Source organism: Octodon degus, unplaced genomic scaffold, assembly GCF_000260255.1.
Source record: "Octodon degus isolate 3935 unplaced genomic scaffold, OctDeg1.0 scaffold00062, whole genome shotgun sequence".
In the NCBI taxonomy this organism is placed as follows: domain Eukaryota; kingdom Metazoa; phylum Chordata; class Mammalia; order Rodentia; family Octodontidae; genus Octodon; species Octodon degus.
Window position 1 is genome coordinate 5,398,879 of NW_004524638.1, and position 19,071 is coordinate 5,417,949.

Consider the following 19,071-nt stretch of genomic DNA (forward strand, 5'->3'; position numbering starts at 1 on the left):
CTTGCAGGCTGTTGGCTTCAGGTCTTTCCTAGTCCCCCACTAGGTTCAGTTGGTGTCTTCCCTTGGATCCTGCTATGGAAGCCTCTCCACAGAGCCTCTTACAGTGGACAAGTCAGCTAGCCAGTGAACAATCATGAATGCTGACCACAGAGAGTGCTGAGAAGGAGATCCTCATCTCAGCTCTGGCAACCCACCCATAGAAGGGCTATCCTCACACTTCTGCCATATTGTAATCATTAAACATAATCTGGAAAATCAAACAAAGAAGCTTACAGGAACAGGAAGCACCAAAAGTCCTACCAGACTCTTCCTTTCACAGTAGGTGTGTGAAGATTCAGTTTCTTTAAGTTGCTGGCTTTCAGAGGAATCATCAGCAATAACTAGAACTGTTGATATTCCTAACCTAGCTTCCTCCACTTTTTTTTTTTTTTTTTTTTTTTTAGTATTTTAAGGAAGGGTCTACAGGGTGTTCAGGGTCTCACTACCAGATTGGACTCATAGTGATCCACCTGTTTACAGCCTCCCAAGAACTGGGATTACAGGCGTGCACCACCACGCCCAGTCTCAATCACATTTCAGCTCGCCTCAGGGGTGGAGCCAGCACAGCAGGCCCAGGAATTGAACCTGGCCCCGGCGCCCACTTGCAGGTGCTTCAGTCCGCTAAGCTATTTGGCCAACCCTCCACTCTTAACCTTGCAGTCACTTTCATTTATGCCTTTGCTTTGGGCAGAGTCCGTTTCTGAAGTTTAATATACAGTTCTGAAATAAATAAAACAGTTTCTGACTTCTAAAATATAACCCACAAATAAAAGTACACATAAAAAAATTCTAAAACAAGATTACACAATTTATTATGAAGAAACAATGGGTTGTGATAGTATTAATAAGGGGGAAAATCACCATTTTGGAATTGAATAAAATTCGAGTAATGCTGCAAGAAGCTTTAAGATTTTGTCAAATGTGTATTTGTGAAAAATAACCAAAAGAAGCTAGTTTGACAAAGGCATGGTGGTGGGAAAATGGTAGGAATGTTCTAAGATCTGCAAGGGTAAAATATAGAATTCATGTGTCTAAATAGAAAAGCAAGACTGGAACGAGTTAGCAAGAGACAAAGTAGAATTCTGCTGAGACCACTGAACATCGGGAAGTAGAGGCTGAAGCAGCAGACTCTAGAAGATAGCAGAAAACAACCTGCAACAGATCACTGAAGAAAACTAGCAAAATTGGTAACAGTGTAAAAGAAACAAAAATGGGAGGTGAGTGGGTCAGATGAGAGACGAAATCAGAGAGCTCTATTGGAGAAGCTCAATATACAACACTGAAGGAGACCTTTCTGGAAAGATTAAGCCAGAAAGATCAAAGGTGATCCTCAAATTTCATTCTTGGGGACCTGAATTTATAACAGTAATTCAGGGGGGCACTGGGCATATAAAACTGTATTATTTGATTCACCCATTCCTTTAACTTCATTATTTTATTAGGAATAAGTTTCTTGTTTCACTGGGCAAATCAGAGATGAGTTGTTGTGGATTGTGTGTCCTATTATGTGTTGGAAGTGACTAGAAAAATAGCACATGGATTAGACCCCGGTAAGCAGGGAGTGGACCAAGGCCACATCATATTTTTGCACATTTTATCATTGCAACCCAGACTTCTGGAGCTTTTGGTCACTGAGCACTTGGCAGCCTGGTTAAGCAGGTTCTAGTGTACCCCACAGACAAGTAGCTGAAACAACTTTGTCTTTTCTCGGCTTCGTGCTTCGTCTTATGAGGGCTTTATTTGGGGTTGGAGACAACTTTAGAGCTTCACAGCAGAGCTGCCCCATTAATGGATTTAAACAGCATATCTAATTAATAAGATAGCACAAAGATTTTAAGAGAAAGGAATGTCTATTTTCATCCAAAGACATTTGAGGCTCCAGGATGGAATTTTAATTTGGCTCTTGGTGAAAGGCATATGGCTTTACTGTACTGCAATGGTACCATGTAGAAAAGAATTTTGACTGGTGCTTCAAAAATTAGCACCACAAAGCATTGGCAGGTTATGGCAGAAGAGACCTAGAAGGCAGAAGCGCTGAGCAATTTTGTTCTACAAATAGTGACTCTGGGGCTCAGCACAAGGTTTACGCAAGGCCCAATGCAAGCGATGAAATGACCTGGTCAGACAATCGTAGCCCGAGGTGTGTCTGCCAGAGACATAGGCATGTCTTCATCACCTCCTAGTAGTGGGAGGCTGCGGTGCTTTTAATGCAGCCAGAAGTTGTCCCCAAAGAGCACCCTCTGTGCTTCAGTAGACTACATCACCTTCAGTCTTCTTCACCCTTCTGTCTTAAGTTGCTACCTAGATCTTTGACCTCAGACAAGACTTGGAAGGCAAACAGCCTGCTTTGGAAGGGATCCTAAGGTGCATTGCTAGGAGAGTGCAGATGTGAGAATAAGGAAGCCAGGAAGGAAATGAAGGGTGTGTTCACGAGCAGGCTCCTGCTATGGGGTGTTGGGGATCAGGCACCCTGGGAACAACTGGGAGATCACGTAGAATAAGCCTGAGAGTTTTTGTGCCAGGTTTAAGAAGAAAATACTTATCCTTCGTCTTCTGTTCATTATTTTTCAAGGCTGCTACTGCAGGATGCCAGTTCCCCACACTCCCTTCTATCCCCTTCCAGGAGCCGAAGAGCATTCCCAGACACCTGCAGAAAGCAGCATGCCGGCCGGGGGCGATGAGAGGATCATGCAGCACCCACATCTGCACTTGCACCCAACCTGAAGCTCCTTCTCGACAGACAAGACCAAGTTTGTTCACTCCTAATTATGTACTTATTGAGCAGGAACCGGATTATAGCACTGGAGACACAACAGGAAGCTGGGCAGACATGTTTTCTGCCTTTGTGGTGCCCCAGTGGAAGTCGGGAAGACGTACAATGCAGACATCAACAACAATAAAAGTTTTACTATAAGCTTTTCAAACAAATGAAAAAGTTGAGAGAATTTTATAGTGAACAATCAATTATCCACTACTCAAATAGGCAGCAGAATCACTGGCATTTTGCTATGTTTGTTTTGTCTTGTTCGACGGGTTTTGCTGTTATTTTAAAGTAAATTATGAATAGAACATGGAATTCTCTGTACTTCAGTGTGTATCTGTAAAAAGGTGAGAAAGAGGAAAGAAAGAAAAAAGAGGCTAAAGAAGAGAAGGAAAGAAGACAGGCAGGAAGAAAGGAAGGAAAGAAAGAGCTTCCTATTTAATAAAATAATATTATTACAGCTAACAAAATCAACAATTCCTGTTATTGAATATTTGCTCTTTAACATCAATAGATATTTAGTTCATTAAACTCAGATAACTTTTCTTGATCATACTCATTGTCATAATTTCAGTTATAACTATGCAGATGGTGAATTAATTTGTTTGAAATGAGGGTCAGAAGGCCTGCTTTTAAGATCTGTCGCTAATTTGATCGGTTGTGTCAGAGATCACACTAGCTAGTCCAAAATATAGAATTTACAGGGTCAAGTAATAGCCAACCCCTGTCTCAGTAAGTATAATTATTCACCCATCTCTCTATGAATGAAAATATTTATCACAGCAACGTTATTTGATAGATTTCCATTCACTATTTTCACTTAGTTCAGAGAGATGATAGAAACATATGAGAGTCGATTCGTTGCCCAATATCTTTGATTGAAACCAGTGCAGTCTAGCTCAAATGCTGAGATAAGGCTGTACAAAAAGATTCAAATTTTATTGAAATATCTCAATCTGCCTCTCAAAACATTGGTTTTCATTGGTCTTTAGCTCCACTTCCGGGCAGAAATTCCTTCCTTAACTGAATCATAGTTTTCAGTTACTGCACCATTATTCTAAACTACTGTTGCAGAAAGTATTTGTCTCCTTTTCAGAGGTTTCTAATTGCATTTTATTGACCTTGACTAGCCTGGCTAGAGCGATGACCCACTCCTCCACCCACCCTCAGTCTGTGTAATTGTGAGGACAGAAAACACGTTGATTGGGTGGGTGCTGTCCTAGTGCCCATTAATGGATGAAGAAAGAAGGAAGCAGGAGCTCTTTACAGGAGACCACAGGGCTATTTCCAGAGGAAGGGGCCTTGGAAGATCAGCAGCAAATATTTGCTCACAGCACAAAACTTGGTTTTCCTTTGCAGCATGAAGGTAGCTGGCCATTACAATTTCTTGAGACTCTCTTTAGATTAAATTGTCTAGGGCTGGCGAGATAGCTCAGTGGTCTAAAGCACCAGCTTAGGCAAGCTTAGGCAAGCATGCAGGGACCTCGGTTCGATCCCCAGCACCACATGCCATGACAGCCCATCCCCCAGGGTGGGCTGAGCTGACCATAAAAAAAAAAGAAAAAATAGATTAAATTGTCTAAATTCTATCTAGTGCAGAGAATAAAGGCTGACAGATGAGAAGACAATTGCTGTAAATAAATGACAGGGACATTGACAGAATGTGGCCTAAAATCTGAGTTCCAGCAATCCCAGACCAGAACCTTCTGTCAAGTTCTGTAGCCACTGTAACAAGGAGAGCCCTCAGAAAAATCCTGAAAAATGCCTAATTTCTGGCATCATTCCTTTCCTGAGAGGGTTTGTGGCTTTGTGGAGGAGAAAAGAATTAGGACATAGCCATTGACCTCATCTGAAAGGTAAATATCTGGCCAATATTTCTGAATAAATCCCCTAAAACATAAAAAGGGAATTTTTCAATGCTCTTTCAAAAGTAGCCCGAATTTCTGCAGGAATGCAGATCTGGTGTTGCTGGTTCTTGTGCATCTGACGTCATCAGAGCAGCTAATGGATGCAGACAGCATCACCTGGCACAGCATCAAAGCTGCTGACAAGCAAAGGAGAGAAAGTCCACCTGAGCTTGGCACATCCGGGTCTGTGTAAACGCGTGCTGATCTTCATCTCTCAGTGGCTTTGAAGTAGACCCAGCTAGGTAATCAACTCCGGGACCATCTTTCACTGTGCCTGGGAGAATTGAAGTCCAATTCAACTCTTAAAAAGAAGAAATCAAATACTTCATTGCTTTCCAAACTTAGCAGGGAGAAAGATTTTTGTAAAAGATAGGATAGGAATTTAGAGGGAGAAAAATTAGGGAATGCCATATACTGCTCTGTTCTTTCTATTTAAGAAATATTAAAATAAGGAAAAGGCCCAATTGCCGAATGACTTCTCTTTGCTGTCTGCCCTGCCTGCCTCAGTTGACCCATTCGTTTTCTATGTCAATGCTGTCAAATGTTTCATTATCAAATGGGAATTGTGCCACTTGTGATATCAAACTTCATTATAAGTAATTAGATAGAAGCTACTGTCATATCATTGTTCACCCCGTCAAATATTAGCTGTTCTGCAACAGATATGCCTAGAGTTCTTTCTACAGAAAGATGCTACGGCTGAAGAACTTCAAGTGTCAGAATGAGGCAGAAGACAGTAAGAGGAGGACTTAACATTTATTGAACATATGTCACAAACTGTTATTAGGTCACAGGCTTTCTCTGTCCAAGTATTCTCCAGCAACTTGCAAAGTAGTTGTGTTATATAGATAAGGAAATGGAGACCCAAAGGGTTGATCCCAGGTGCTGGGGAGCTAGCTCAGTGATCTAAGTGCCTGCCCAGAAGATGCAAGGACCCAGGTTCGATCCCCAGTACCACATGCTGTGCCTGTCCCAGAACCGAGCATGGTGGTGAATGCCTGTAATCTCACCACTGGGGGCTGAGACAGTAGGATCACTACAAGTCTCAGCTGCCTAGCAAGACCCTGTACAAAATAAATAAATAAATAAATAAATAAATAAATAAATAAATAAATTCAATAACAATTTTAAAAAGTTGATCCCATTTTCCAAGATCAGAAAAGTAGGTGGCAATTCTTGAATTCAAAGTCAGGGCTGTATGACAATCATGCATATTTTATCTGTATTTTTTCATTGTTGTTTATGGTGGCGGTGGTGGTGGTGGCGGTGGTGGTGGCGGTGGTGACGGTACTATGGATTAAACCCAGGGACATCTTGAGAGCACTTATTAATTTTTAATATTGAGATACAGTCTCACTAAATCACTTAATTGTCCCAGTCTGGTTCCTCCTACCTCAGTCTCCTGGAGTGTTGGGCTTCCAAGACTGTGTTAAACCCCACAGCTTCTACCTATATTTTAATCCTTTGGCATGTTTTTATAGTGTCTTGGACAGTGCTGGAAGATCGTTTTTCTTATCTATGAAACCATCATATGAAACATACGAAAGGCTTCAGCCTATGATTACAGTCTGTATAAAAGGATTTTATGATCAGTTAAGTTGGATATGTTTTCCTCAAGTGGTGATTCTCCAATAAATGTTACGGTACAAACATCCTAATGGTTCTAAAACGTACAAAGGCATACAATTTAATTTTATTTGTCCAGTATTTCCTAAATTTACTTGTCCATGAAATGCCTTTTCTGATCACCTCACTCACTCCAACCTAGAACTCCACAGAACATCCTATGGAAAAAATGACATACTGCCATGTTATTTTATGAATAACAATACTGATAAGAAATGAGATTGTCATAAACGAGTTACAATAAAGGTTAAGAACACATTACTCATGTTAGGACACACAGGAAATGACTGGTAGAGGTGACCGTTCTGGCCTAGAAATGGTTGTGTTGCTGCAGTCCTGACTTGAGTGGGGCCTTGCCACTCTGCTGTGCCTCCCTTCTACTCCCTTGGGAGGTTCTCATGATTCTGCTTACTGAAACCCTACCACCTGTTACAGGAAAGAAGACACCTCTACTCAGTGTCTCTCGCCCCCACTTCTCTCTTCCCCTAAAATTATTAGATAAGATAAATAAAATGAAATTGGGAAATGCCATTCTCGTATTTTGCGCCAAAGCTGGAGCTCGGCAGTGCGATGCGCCATGTCCTCGTGATGGACCCAGAAAAGCTTCAGTGTAAATTAATTGTTCTCTTTCCCCTTCTCTTTTCTTTACCTGTGTCTTTTATTTGTTTTTTGAGAAAAAATATATCCCTAAGCCACCAAATCATATAGATTGGATTTTTTGTTATTTATTTATGCATTTATTTATTTATTTGGTACAGGTTCTCACTGTGCAGCTCAGACTCATAGTGATCCTCCTGTCTCAGCCTCCCCAGTGCTGGGATTGCAGGCACGCAGCACCATGCCCAGTTTTGGTGCTAAGCGCAGGGTGCTCCGAGTTCCAGGGTCAGCACAGTGTGCAGCACTGGGGATCAAAGCTGGGTCCTTGCACTTGCCAGGAAGATTCTCAGATTGCTGTGCTAGCTCACAGGCCCCAGATTGGGATTTAACTGGTGATCCCTTTGCCTTAACCTCCTAGACTTTTGGGAATATAGGGTTGCACATAAATGTTTTAATTTAGCGTTCATTATAGACTGTATGACAAGAGGAAAAAGCCATCAGTAAGGTCAAGAAATTAAACAGAGGGGGTAAAAATGGTGAGAATGGCCATATTCCCCAAAATTTTATATAGATTTAATGCAGTCCCAACAAAATATCGTTAGCATAGTGCACAGAACTAGGTAAGACAGTGCTAAAGCTCATCTTGAGCCAAAAGATACCTAAGATAGCAAAGGCACTCCTGGGCAAGAAATGTAAGGCCAAAAACATTGCAGTCCCTGACTTGAAATTATGCCCAACGCCAATGTTGTAAAATCAGCATGGCACCGGTAGAAAAACAGGCCTAAGGACCAAGGAAACAGATCAAAAGGAGCTGACATATTTATGAACACGCTCAGCCAACTTATCTCTGACAAAGAGGCTAAATGTGTTCACTGGAAGAAAGAAATCCTGTTTAATAAGTGGTGTTTTAAAAACTATCTCTTTATATGTCAAACACTTAAACTAGACCTGTGTCTATTACCATGCCCTAAACTAAAGTAAAAATGGATCAAAGATCTAAATATTAAAACAAAAAAGCTTCATATACTGGAAGAGAAAGTAGGTTGAAATATTGCAAGTTATATGTGTAGGTCCACAGTTCATTGACAAAATTCAGCCTGCATGGGAAACACTTCAAAGAACTAACAACTTGGATTTTATCTTATTAAAAAGCTTTTGCAGAGCAAAAAAATTAACCAACAGGGTAAAAAATAACCCACAGACTGGGAAAATCATTTTAGCCAATTGTCCCTCAGTCAAAAGATTTCTATCTATGCCATATAAAGAATTGAGAGCTCAAAAGCCATAACACAAGCACCTGGGTTTGATCGCTGCTACGGCCTACCACGCAAGCCACAGAAGCCCTGGCAGGCCACACTGCCCACTGAAACCAGGCATGGCACGCACCTGTAATCCCAGCGCTGGGGAAGCTGGAGGAGCAGGGTCACCATGAGCCCAAGCGGTGTAGTGAGAGCCTGTAACAAATAAGTAAATAAATAAATCAGACTCGCCTAAATTCACGCACCAAATCCAAAAATGGGCATCTCAGATGAATACACGCTTCTCCGATGAAGAAATAAGCACATGAAAACAATGTCCATCATGACTCTTTGCTCAAGAAATGCAAGAAAACAATACTGAACTTCCATTTCACTCTGCAAAGGGTGGTTATTATCAAGAATTCAACTAATGACAAATACAAGAGGTCTCATTTGATCTGACTATTCCTTTTCTGGATATCTTTCCAAAAGAATTAAAAACATCGTACCACAGGGATACATTGCATCTGTATTTATAGCAGCACAATTTCTAACAGCTAAATCCTACAAACGGCCCAAATGCCCATCAATCGAGGAGCGTATAAAAAAGATGTGGTATTTTTATGCAATGGAGTACTACTCAGTCATAACAAAGGATAAACGTGAGACTTTAATTGGTAAATATATGTGATTTCAGACCGGATGCTTACATAAAATAAAACACATTCACCTGTGTAAAAATAATATTGTCTTCCTGGTGTGAGAAGCTGAAAGTGTAAATATGTCTAAAATGTATAAATTGATATTGTGAAATGGGAATAAATTGTTCAAAGGGAAAAAAAGAAAACTAGGATGGGGGAAGGGGAAAGGCAGCAAAGAGAAAGAGCGTAAAATTAACGTTAGTTTTCCTGCTAGTATCTCTTAATTTATGGAAAAGAAGGTCCGTGTTTGTATAAATTGGAGAGCTTTTATAACCATACCTTCTACTGTAAGTAACTACTTTAAAGATAATAATATACAGTATATTAACTGTTGTTCTCATATCATGTTGCAAAATTTTATTTTTTCCATAAAATAAATGTACACTCTACAAATCTTACTGCCTTAGCATGCAAACAATATATATGGCCACACTTGTTATGGAATACAGTATTTACAGTTACGTGCTAGTTATTTCCTTTCTCCTATTTTATTCATAAAGTCAAGGATAGAAATCAGGTTGTCTGATTTTCAATCCCTACAGTCCTCAGCACATGGGAATAGGAGCTATAAAGAATTATAAACTCAAATCATAACATTTCAGGTCTCCAGGAGATTCTAAAATTATAGAATAATAAATCACTAAACCTTGAATATAAAAAAAAAAGGCAAAGTGTGAGTCAAAGAACTGCAAGTGCAGTCACTAGCATGGTCACCACAAGCTGGAGCACGCGCCCCTCTGAACAAGCAAACCCTGCGGGATTTGAAGATTCGACTACATCAAGGCTCATGCTTGTAGGCAGGTGGGTGGGCAACCACAGGAAAGGCGCTGACTTTCATCTCTCACATTCCAGTGATATGAACAAGAACTTGTGGGATTTAGCACAGTATCGGTGAAGTTTTCCTTAACTTGTGGCCACAAGACAAGTAAATCTCTTGGATAGTTTTCCTTCCCCACCAGGTATGCTCTTCTCTTCTCTTCTAAGCTTTTGAAACCACACTGAAGATTGCCAGGGGATGCGCACACCCTCTTACGTCATACCCCAGAGCTGAGGTATAAGGCTGGAGCACTTGGTTTAGTCTGCAGTGAAGAAGTGGATCATTTTCTTTCTCTTGGCCAACTGTTTGACTCTAGCTTCCCCTTCCTGTTAAACATTTGAGTTGATTTCAGAAAAAGGAACAAACACATGGAGATGGTGAATATGTGAGAAAGTGAAATTAGAAAACAAACCCAAGACCTGAAAATTTGAATCATAAAATTTTCATAAAGAATGGCCCAAGAAATGGTAGAAAAATATAATGTGGGTATTAGAAAGCCAACCAAAAATATATGTACAATTTATTAAAGAAAAGCACATGTTATTTTTCAAAAGATGTTGCCTTCATATGGAGGACCCTAAAAGATGTCAGATCATAGAAAACCCACAGGGCCTTAGTGAAGAAATTGCATATACGTGATTCTTCACGACCAAGGTTACACAAGCAGCAATTTGCCGTATTAATAAAGGTCTGGAAGCGAATGCCCACCAATTTGAGCAACTCTTCTAGTTATACAGGCCAAAGGTAAGTTGTATTAACTTCATGATGTCTTGATAGACTTAGTGTTGAAATGCTCATGCAAGTTTTTCTTTTCCTGAGTTAGGATTACATTTTTTGGAAAACTCTGCATGTGAGCAATGTTTCCAGAACAGAAGGACTCAGGTCTTTGATCTTTCCTCGTGTTCAGTACACAGACAGTTGACATCCTGTCTTCACAATTATGTAACGATAAGTTTACAGTACCAGTCAGAAAGAGATCAAATGCTGTTTTGCCAAATTCTCAATTGATTCTCAATAATCATTTTTACGTTCCTTATGCTTGCAGTTGACACAATTACTTATTTTCTCTTCTTGGAACATATTTGTAACACAAAGACTATAGTTTCCTTGTTATTGGTCCTGTCTTTGTTTCTTTCTTTTCCATTTCCCTTTCTAGATCTTCCTCGTATTCCTTGACCTTTCCACATTGGTGGGTTCCTCCGACCACTCCCTGCTGATCTCACATGAGCTCATGGCTGATCTCACATGAGCTCATGGCTTCAAATGTATGAATTCAGGAAAGACCCTGGGCTTGTACTTCTAGTCTTGACCACCTCCAGAGAGTCTAGCCATGCTCTAGCTGTCTTTTAGCACTTTTCTTCAGATAAGATTAGCCTGATGACAATTACCATGCTCAGAATCAAATCCTTGATTTTACATGCCTGAACCTGAGACTTTCCCAATATTCCTGGTGTTGGCTGATGGCAACACCACCTCTCCTGCTGTTGCTTAACTCCAAGATTTCATGCTTCTTACTCACACTCCACAGCTAATCTGTTCGTGCACTCTTTTTGTTCAGCTTTCAAAATGTATATTAACTCTAGTAAATATCCTTGCCTGAAATTACTCTGAAACTCACTTCCCATTAAAGACAAAATCGCTTAGCCATTCTCTCTGCTTGCACCTTGGTCTACCCTCCCCCTTGATGTGCTCATGCTTCCTTAATTATTTTGAGAACATGATTTCAATCAATGGCATGTTCAAAGTCTTTCAATAGTCACCATCATTCTTGTAATAAAAGAGACTCAGCTGACATAAATACCTTAGAGTTTGAATAAACTATCAGCTAATCATTTATTTCCACCATAACCCACAATCCTAGGGAAGAATAATACAGATAAATCTTGAGTAATCTTTTCTTTCCTCTTGAAATATCCTTTTCTCCCCTTTTGAGGTTGGTCAGTGTGTGTCACCCTTCTGGAGAGCTCTGACTCTGCCAAGGGACGTCATAAAATCCATACTCTGCTCAGGAGTACAATTTTCTCCTTTAGATACTCTTAAATCCCATCAGGGAATTGATCAAATGGTCCCTTAGAAGTCCAAGAATCAGGAAAGGAATTCAAGCATGAACAGAAAACATGAGACCAAAGTACTCAATATTACTCAAACACTTGCCACAATGAATACTATGCAATGCCTCTTTACTATTAGAGGCTTCATAGATGTTATAAAATCTCACCCACAATTTATAAAACCCAGGATTGTATTCTGAAAATGTTATAAATGGAAAAAGTTAAGTGAATGGATTCATTTTAATATTTGATGGAATGGGTTAAAACAAAATTCCATAACAAAATAATAGGAGAATAACAGTAGTCAATATGTTATATGTTGTCTTTAAATTAGTTGCTCAGGGTACTGGGGAATTGGCTCAATGGAATAAGCACTTATCTGGCAAGAGCAAAGGCCTGAGTTCAATCCCTTGTTCCACAAAATAAATAAAATAAAATAAAATAAATTAGTTCACCCCTCTCAATTTCATCAAAGAGTTTGAAGACTACTGGTATTAAATCTTTTCCAAATTTTTGTACAGTTCAGCAGTGAATCCACCAGGACCTGGGTTTTTCTTTGTTGGTCAGTTTTTAATTACATTTTCAGTTTCATTGGCTGCTATTGAGCTCTTCAGAATATATATTACATTTTTTTTTAAAAAAAGTTTATTTATCCATTTAGTACAAAGTTTCACTACACAGCTTGACTCAGATTGATCCTCCTAACTCAGCCTCCCAGCACTAGGATTACTGTATGCACCACCATACCTGATTTCAGTGGCTGTCACTGTGTGGGGCTGGCACGGCAAGCAGTAATAGGGACTGAACCTGGGTCCTTGCCCTTGTCAAGCAGGTGCTTAGACAGCTGAGTTATCTCCCCAATCACATAATATTTGTATCTTTTTGATGCAGCTTTGGAAATTCACACCTACCTAAGCATCTTTCAATATCTTCTCTGTTGTCCATCCTGTGAGAGTAAAGGTAGTCTAAGGAGATACTGATGATTTTCTAAATTTTCACAGGATCTGTAGTAATGTTACCCTTTTCATTTTTCATTGCATGAACTTCAGTTTTTCTATCTTTTTACGTTTGGCTAAGGATTTGTTCATTTTATTTATTCTTTCGAAGTGCCAATTCTTCATTAATTCTTTGTACTGTTTGCTTAGTCTCAATTAGATTAATTTTTGCTCTGTCTGATCTTTATAATTTCCTCCCTTCTATGAGCTTCAGGCTTGACTAGTTCTTATTTTTCTAAACTCTTGCCGTGTGACGTAAGATTATTTGTATTCATTCTTTTTTTCTGTTTAGAGAACTCACTGTAATAAATTTCCCTCTTAGGACTGCTTTCATTGCATATCATAGGTTTTATTATGTTATATTTGCATTTTTGTTTAATTGTAGATATTGTTGAATTTCTTTAATTTTGTTTATGGTCCATTTATTTTTCAGGAAGGTGTTTTTAAATTACATCTGTTTGTGGAATTTTGACCATTTCTTTTGCTATTGATTTCCAATTTTATTGGAAGTCATTAATTAATTTGTCAGTTTCCAATTAATTTATGGTCTACTAATATGCAGGGGATAATTTCTTTTCTTTTGCATTTACCTAAATATATTCTATTTATATGTTCTATTTTAAAAAACATCCCATGCACAACTGAGAATTATGAGTATTTTGATATTGAGTGGAATATTCTGTAAACATCTACTAAGTCTATTTGTTCAAAAATTTGGTTTGGTTCTTATATTTTTTTTGCAGCTTTTTTGCCTAGTTGACCTACCTATTTGTGACAGTGAGGTGTTAAGTTCCCCCACTACAATTGTGTTACTGCTCACTTGATTTTTCATGTCTATTAATATTTGTCTTGTTTGGTTGGGAGATCCCATATTTGGTGCATACATATTTATGATTTTTATCTGGCAAGGCAATTTAGAATGAAATAATATCCAGCTTCCCATAGAAACATCTTAAGAGGCATAATGCTTTAATGAGAAAGTCATACAAGTGAAACCACTAGAAGTCACATATTGCAAAGGCAAATGGGAGGAACTTATATTGAGAACTTATTTTTTTCTGAAATTTTGGAAAACAGGCAATAAATTCTGAACCAAATTAAAATAATAGGCCTATCAATTATCAAATGATAGGAACTGTCCTAAACATTAGGTATATTAGTTCATTTAAACTCATAACACAATTATTACTACTATTCCTTTTAATTCATAAGAAAATTGATGGATCGAGTGTTTAAGTCACTCACAGAAACTAACACAGCCATGAAATGGTACAGTTGATGTGCAAACCCTCACGATCTGGTTGTCAACAATATGCTACTTATCACTTACAATGGAATTGAATTTCTGGAAAATTCTGTGCCTATGAAAACTGTACACTAAAAATAAATTTTGCATGTGTACACAAGATGAAAATAAGCTACAGAGTCAGGTAGTTGCAGAGAATTATTAAAATAAGTACCTGACAGTGGATCTAAATTTACATAAAACACAGGACAATGCACGGTTGGATGGATTTGCACACCATGAAATCTCTGGCTCCTACGTACTGAATACCAGTGGAGACATCTACTTCCTAGACCTACCAAAAATATCCTCACAGAATTCCACATCTCCTGCAAATGATAGCACATAAGATTAAAATTACAGCTATGAATTGCTACACTGGTGTCTTTCCTAACTATTTGTCTGACTTCAGACAAGTCATCACCTATGTCCAGGCTTCAGTTTCCTAGACACTTCATTGAAGATATTCACTTAGATCAAAAGTAGCTGAAAATAAATACCAAGGAAAAATATAGATGACAAAAATGAAAGGGGAAGTTAACTCTAAATCAAATAGCAAATAGACTTCTGGTTTAATTCTTATGATCCCTTTTGGGATAGGAAGAGAAAAATCTTATTTAGACAGAGCACAACATACGGATTGGGCTTCCATCCTTGTGCCACTAAGGGATGAGAGAGGTTTATTCACCCTGAAGGAGGCCACTCAGCTTTGTCACACTATCACATGGAACCCCCAGTACATTGTTGTCCTATCTTCTGCTTTTTTATAATCTCAAGGGTTACATTTTTATTTGAAAACTATTAACAAAGATTAAATCATCTTTTTAAAGAAATCATATAAAAGCCAAATGAAATATAGTATATGCCTACTATTTCACTCAAATATCTTTAATTTTCTTCAATAACTTTCCTTCCAATTTTGCAATCCATTCTGGGACAAGAGATGAGGAAATGGCCAGCTGGCTGGGCAGGTGGGTGTGGCCTGTCAGGCTTGGAGATGCGGGACGCATGTGCAGGATGGTTCTCAGAGCCTCCACCTGGGACCCATCAGGATATGCTAGCTTCTGTTCTTCTGGTGTGAGATCAAGCAGGTTCTTGATTAAATGGACTAGATCTGACATTAGCCTGAGGAGCAGGGAGTACAAAGACAGCCACATTAACCTCCTTGGAATTATGCACTTTTTCAGTGTCCTGTTTTTTGCTTTTATCAACATCTAACTGGGCAGCACTCACTCTGGAAAGCATGTTTCTTTTTGTACTTTTAGTATCTTTAATAAATTTAAAATCTCACTACCTTTGCAATTCTTTCTTTGGGACAATAGGAACCTAGAAATAATATCTAGAAGGAGCCTACAGCATCTCAGAACCCTAAAAATATCTTCACCTCAAATCTTTTTCTTGTGATTGTCAAAGAGGAACTATTTGAAATTATGTACAAAGTCAGGGATTCGGAGTATGTGCAGAAGCCTGGGCTTCAGTCCCTTTCTCTGCAAACCTCAGCCCAACAGTCAGCTCTGAGGTTGGTTGAAAGCAAAATTGGATAAATCTTGCATAATCTCACCTTTCCCCTGAGACATGCTTCTCTTCTCCTTTAAGGTTTGTCAATTAGTGTGTGTCACCCTTCTAGAAAGTTGGGGCTATATCATTGGAAGTTTTAAGAACTTTACACTGTTGATGAATACTCCCCTCTTACCTAAATACAAATTTAAATACGCTGATTCACCAAGGGAAGGTGACAAGGCATGCCTGGCTTCTTTGGAGTTTATTTGCTTATTTATTTTAAGAGAAGGGCAGGATGCAGAGCCTAAATTTCCTTTAAGTGCAGCACCACCCCTCACATTGTTTATACTTTCCCCTTTACAGCGCCTCCAAGCACACTTTACAGGGAAGGGATAAGGAGGAAGGAAAAGGGAAATCACTAATATCCCAGCCTGAGGAATACGGAATGTCTGCTCCAGAGGGTGTTGAGGAAGTTCTTCAGCTGTGTGTGTGTGTGTGTGTGTGTGTGTGTGTGTGTGTGTGTTTCTTAATATTTTCACTTTGGGTGTTAAAGAGTGTCAGGCAACTACACTACACATCTGGGAAAGCCTTCCTGGAAGCCTTCAATACTAAGGATCATCCCATCTATCAGCAAGGCAGCAAGTGCTGTGTATGTCAGGTCTCCAGCTCACAGGTTGCCCAGTTATCAGCAAAGGGAAGGGAAGGAAGTGACAAGGGCAGGATATGGGCAGGTCAGAAAATAGCCTATGGAATGCTGTGGAACAATGCCCAGCTCCCTTTGGCTGACAGTCCTCTCTGCAGGGGAAGTTTATTGCTTTTCCAAGTTCAGATTGGGGATACATTAAAGCAAGCCCTTGGAGGAGGGAAGTGGCTCTATTTTAGAGCTGCTCCTTTGTGCCCAATCTCCTGCTTCCTGCCTGGCTGCAACAGAGCATGATGAGCATATACTCTGGAGTCAGGTGTGGGTGAAAGCCTTGTGTCTCTCAACAGCACATTCTGTACTTTGGAAAATCTTTCTACTTTTCAGGCTTATTTTCCTCGTATGAAGAGTGGCAACAAAAAATATATGTTATGTGTGATTTTGTGCAGTTAAATGCCATCATTAAAATTTAAAAAGTTAAAAGGCTATTTCCTAGCAGTAAATTCCAAATTAGCTCAGATTTCTTTCTTTTTCTCTTTTTTAAAACGAAAAGGAAGATCTACCTTAGATACCACAACTTGGCAAAGGTGTGTGTGTGTGTGTGTGTGTGTGTGTGTGTGTGTAATGCCAAGCAATGCATCCAATAATGTTTAACCCCTGCTTCCACCACTAAGAACTCAATATTTGGTCATATTGTGATCTGAAAAGCCTAAGCTTCTTCCTATATGGTGTCTTTCAACCACTCAGTACTAATTTCAGAGATTAATATTGTGGTCTTGTTTTCAGATATGACAGCTGAAGTACAGAATGGTGCAGGATCTTGGAAGTGGTGAAGGTTGTAAATCTCTGGGAGCCAGGGGTAAGCGTGCTAAGAGCTTTTTGTAACCTTCATGCAATTTCGATTGGAAATCAAACTCTTCTAAATATATAAAATAATTAATATAATTAATTTCCAGGGGTAAAACAATGAGCAGAATAGCTCTAGGAAATCTGACTTATGTAGGAATTAAATGATTTTTGTTTTAAGAAAATAAAAAAAAAAAGAAAATGAGTGTGTGAAAGAAAAGCAAAATGGAAGTAAAAAATCATGAGCTTCTGTGCTGGCCCTGAGCCGGGGGGTGTGCTGAGGAAACAGTGATTGAGACTGGGTGTGGAGGCACGTGTCTGTAATCCTAGCACTTGGGAGGCTGAAAGCAGGAGAATCATTCCAAGCTTGGTCTGCATAGTGAGACCCTGTAGACCTTGTCCTAAATACAGAAAAAACAATCATGAGCTTAATGAAAAAATTAAAACTGTTAAATATGTGAGATGCAAATAAAGCCTAGTTTGCAAGGGTGTTTATTCTGTTAGAGAAACAATTTTAGAAATAACATCTGCTTCCACTTAAGAAAATATGAAAAAAATACAAAGAAAACCATAAATAGAAGAAATGAAATGATCACATTTGAAATCAATAACAATAAACAGAAAGAAATTACAGAAAATTAATAAAACCAAAACCTGTTTATTTGGGAAGTTTCATAAAACTATTTGTTCCCTATTATCTAATTAAGAAGAGTAATTACAAGTTGTATTCAGCAAGCAAATGGTAAACATCAGAAATATGATTCATGACCTAACTGTAGATTCTTACTTTATGTTAATATGATAAGAAAATGTTATATGTAGCTTAATATGCTGATTAATTTTGACAAATTACATAAGGGCACAAATTCTTAGAAACACCACAACAATCAAAGTTTGCTTAAGTAGAAATGGACAACCTAACTATCCCTGAGTTCATTCAAGAAATTCAGTTTCTTGGTTAAAAGCCTCACCAGAAAAAAAATAATAATAATACTAACTCTTTTGCCAGACACCTTCACTGAAAAATTTTACTGAACATAAAAATAAAAATGCACACAAATTCTTTAAGACAAGTGAAGATCCAGGAAGCTTTGCAACTCACTTAGACCAGGATTACTTTTCTCCAAAATCACACAAACATGTTACAACAAAAAGCTACACGACAATATTAAGAAGATAAGTGATCATTCTCTTCTGAAGCTATATTTGCGATATGTAATGAATGCCTTTATTTGGGGAAGTCTGTGCACACACGTAGCGTAGCTCATTCTGTCTGTTCCCCTTCCCTCATTGCCTTCCCACCTATCCTCAGGGCCATCTCTCCTTCCCTTGTAAAAGTTCTTAATGAGACACTAGCAGAAAAATGTGACTACATATGGAAACCAAATAGGTTCACACTACAAATTGAACATCAGTATCTGAAACTTACTAAATTATATTAGCGCATTCTTTAAGAGCACGGTGATTATAGTCACTGTGGAGAAGCTCTACAAGGACATAAGCCATTGTTCACTGGATTAGAAGCTTGGATCCATAGGATATGAAAATGCCTAAAATTTCAAAAGAGAAACAAGAACCTAATGAACAAGGGTAAAATTTTCAAAGAGACAGTCTACCAAGATGACATATATGTAAGGCAAATAAGTATACTAAAATGTACTAAATATCATCAATACTTAGGAAAATGTTACAATTTCAATACAACCGAATGAAACTTTCAAAAGTTGAAAAACCTCACCATACCAAGTGCTGGTGATAATGTGAATCAGCTAGAACCCAAGTTCTCGGCTGATGGAAAATTTTAAATGATGTAAATACCTTGAAAAATAATTTGATGATAATTAAAAAGTCAAATATATACCTCTTGCAAAACCGAATCACTTTACTCTTATGAATTTGTCTGAGAAGACAAACACATACAAATATTTCCACACAAATATTCTCAGAAACTTCATTTGCAGTAGTTATTAAATGGAAGCTGCTGAAATATCTGTTCATCTGTGAATGGATAAAGGATGCTACGTTGATGCAATGGAACGGTTCTCAACAAGAAGTTCACATTGCTAGC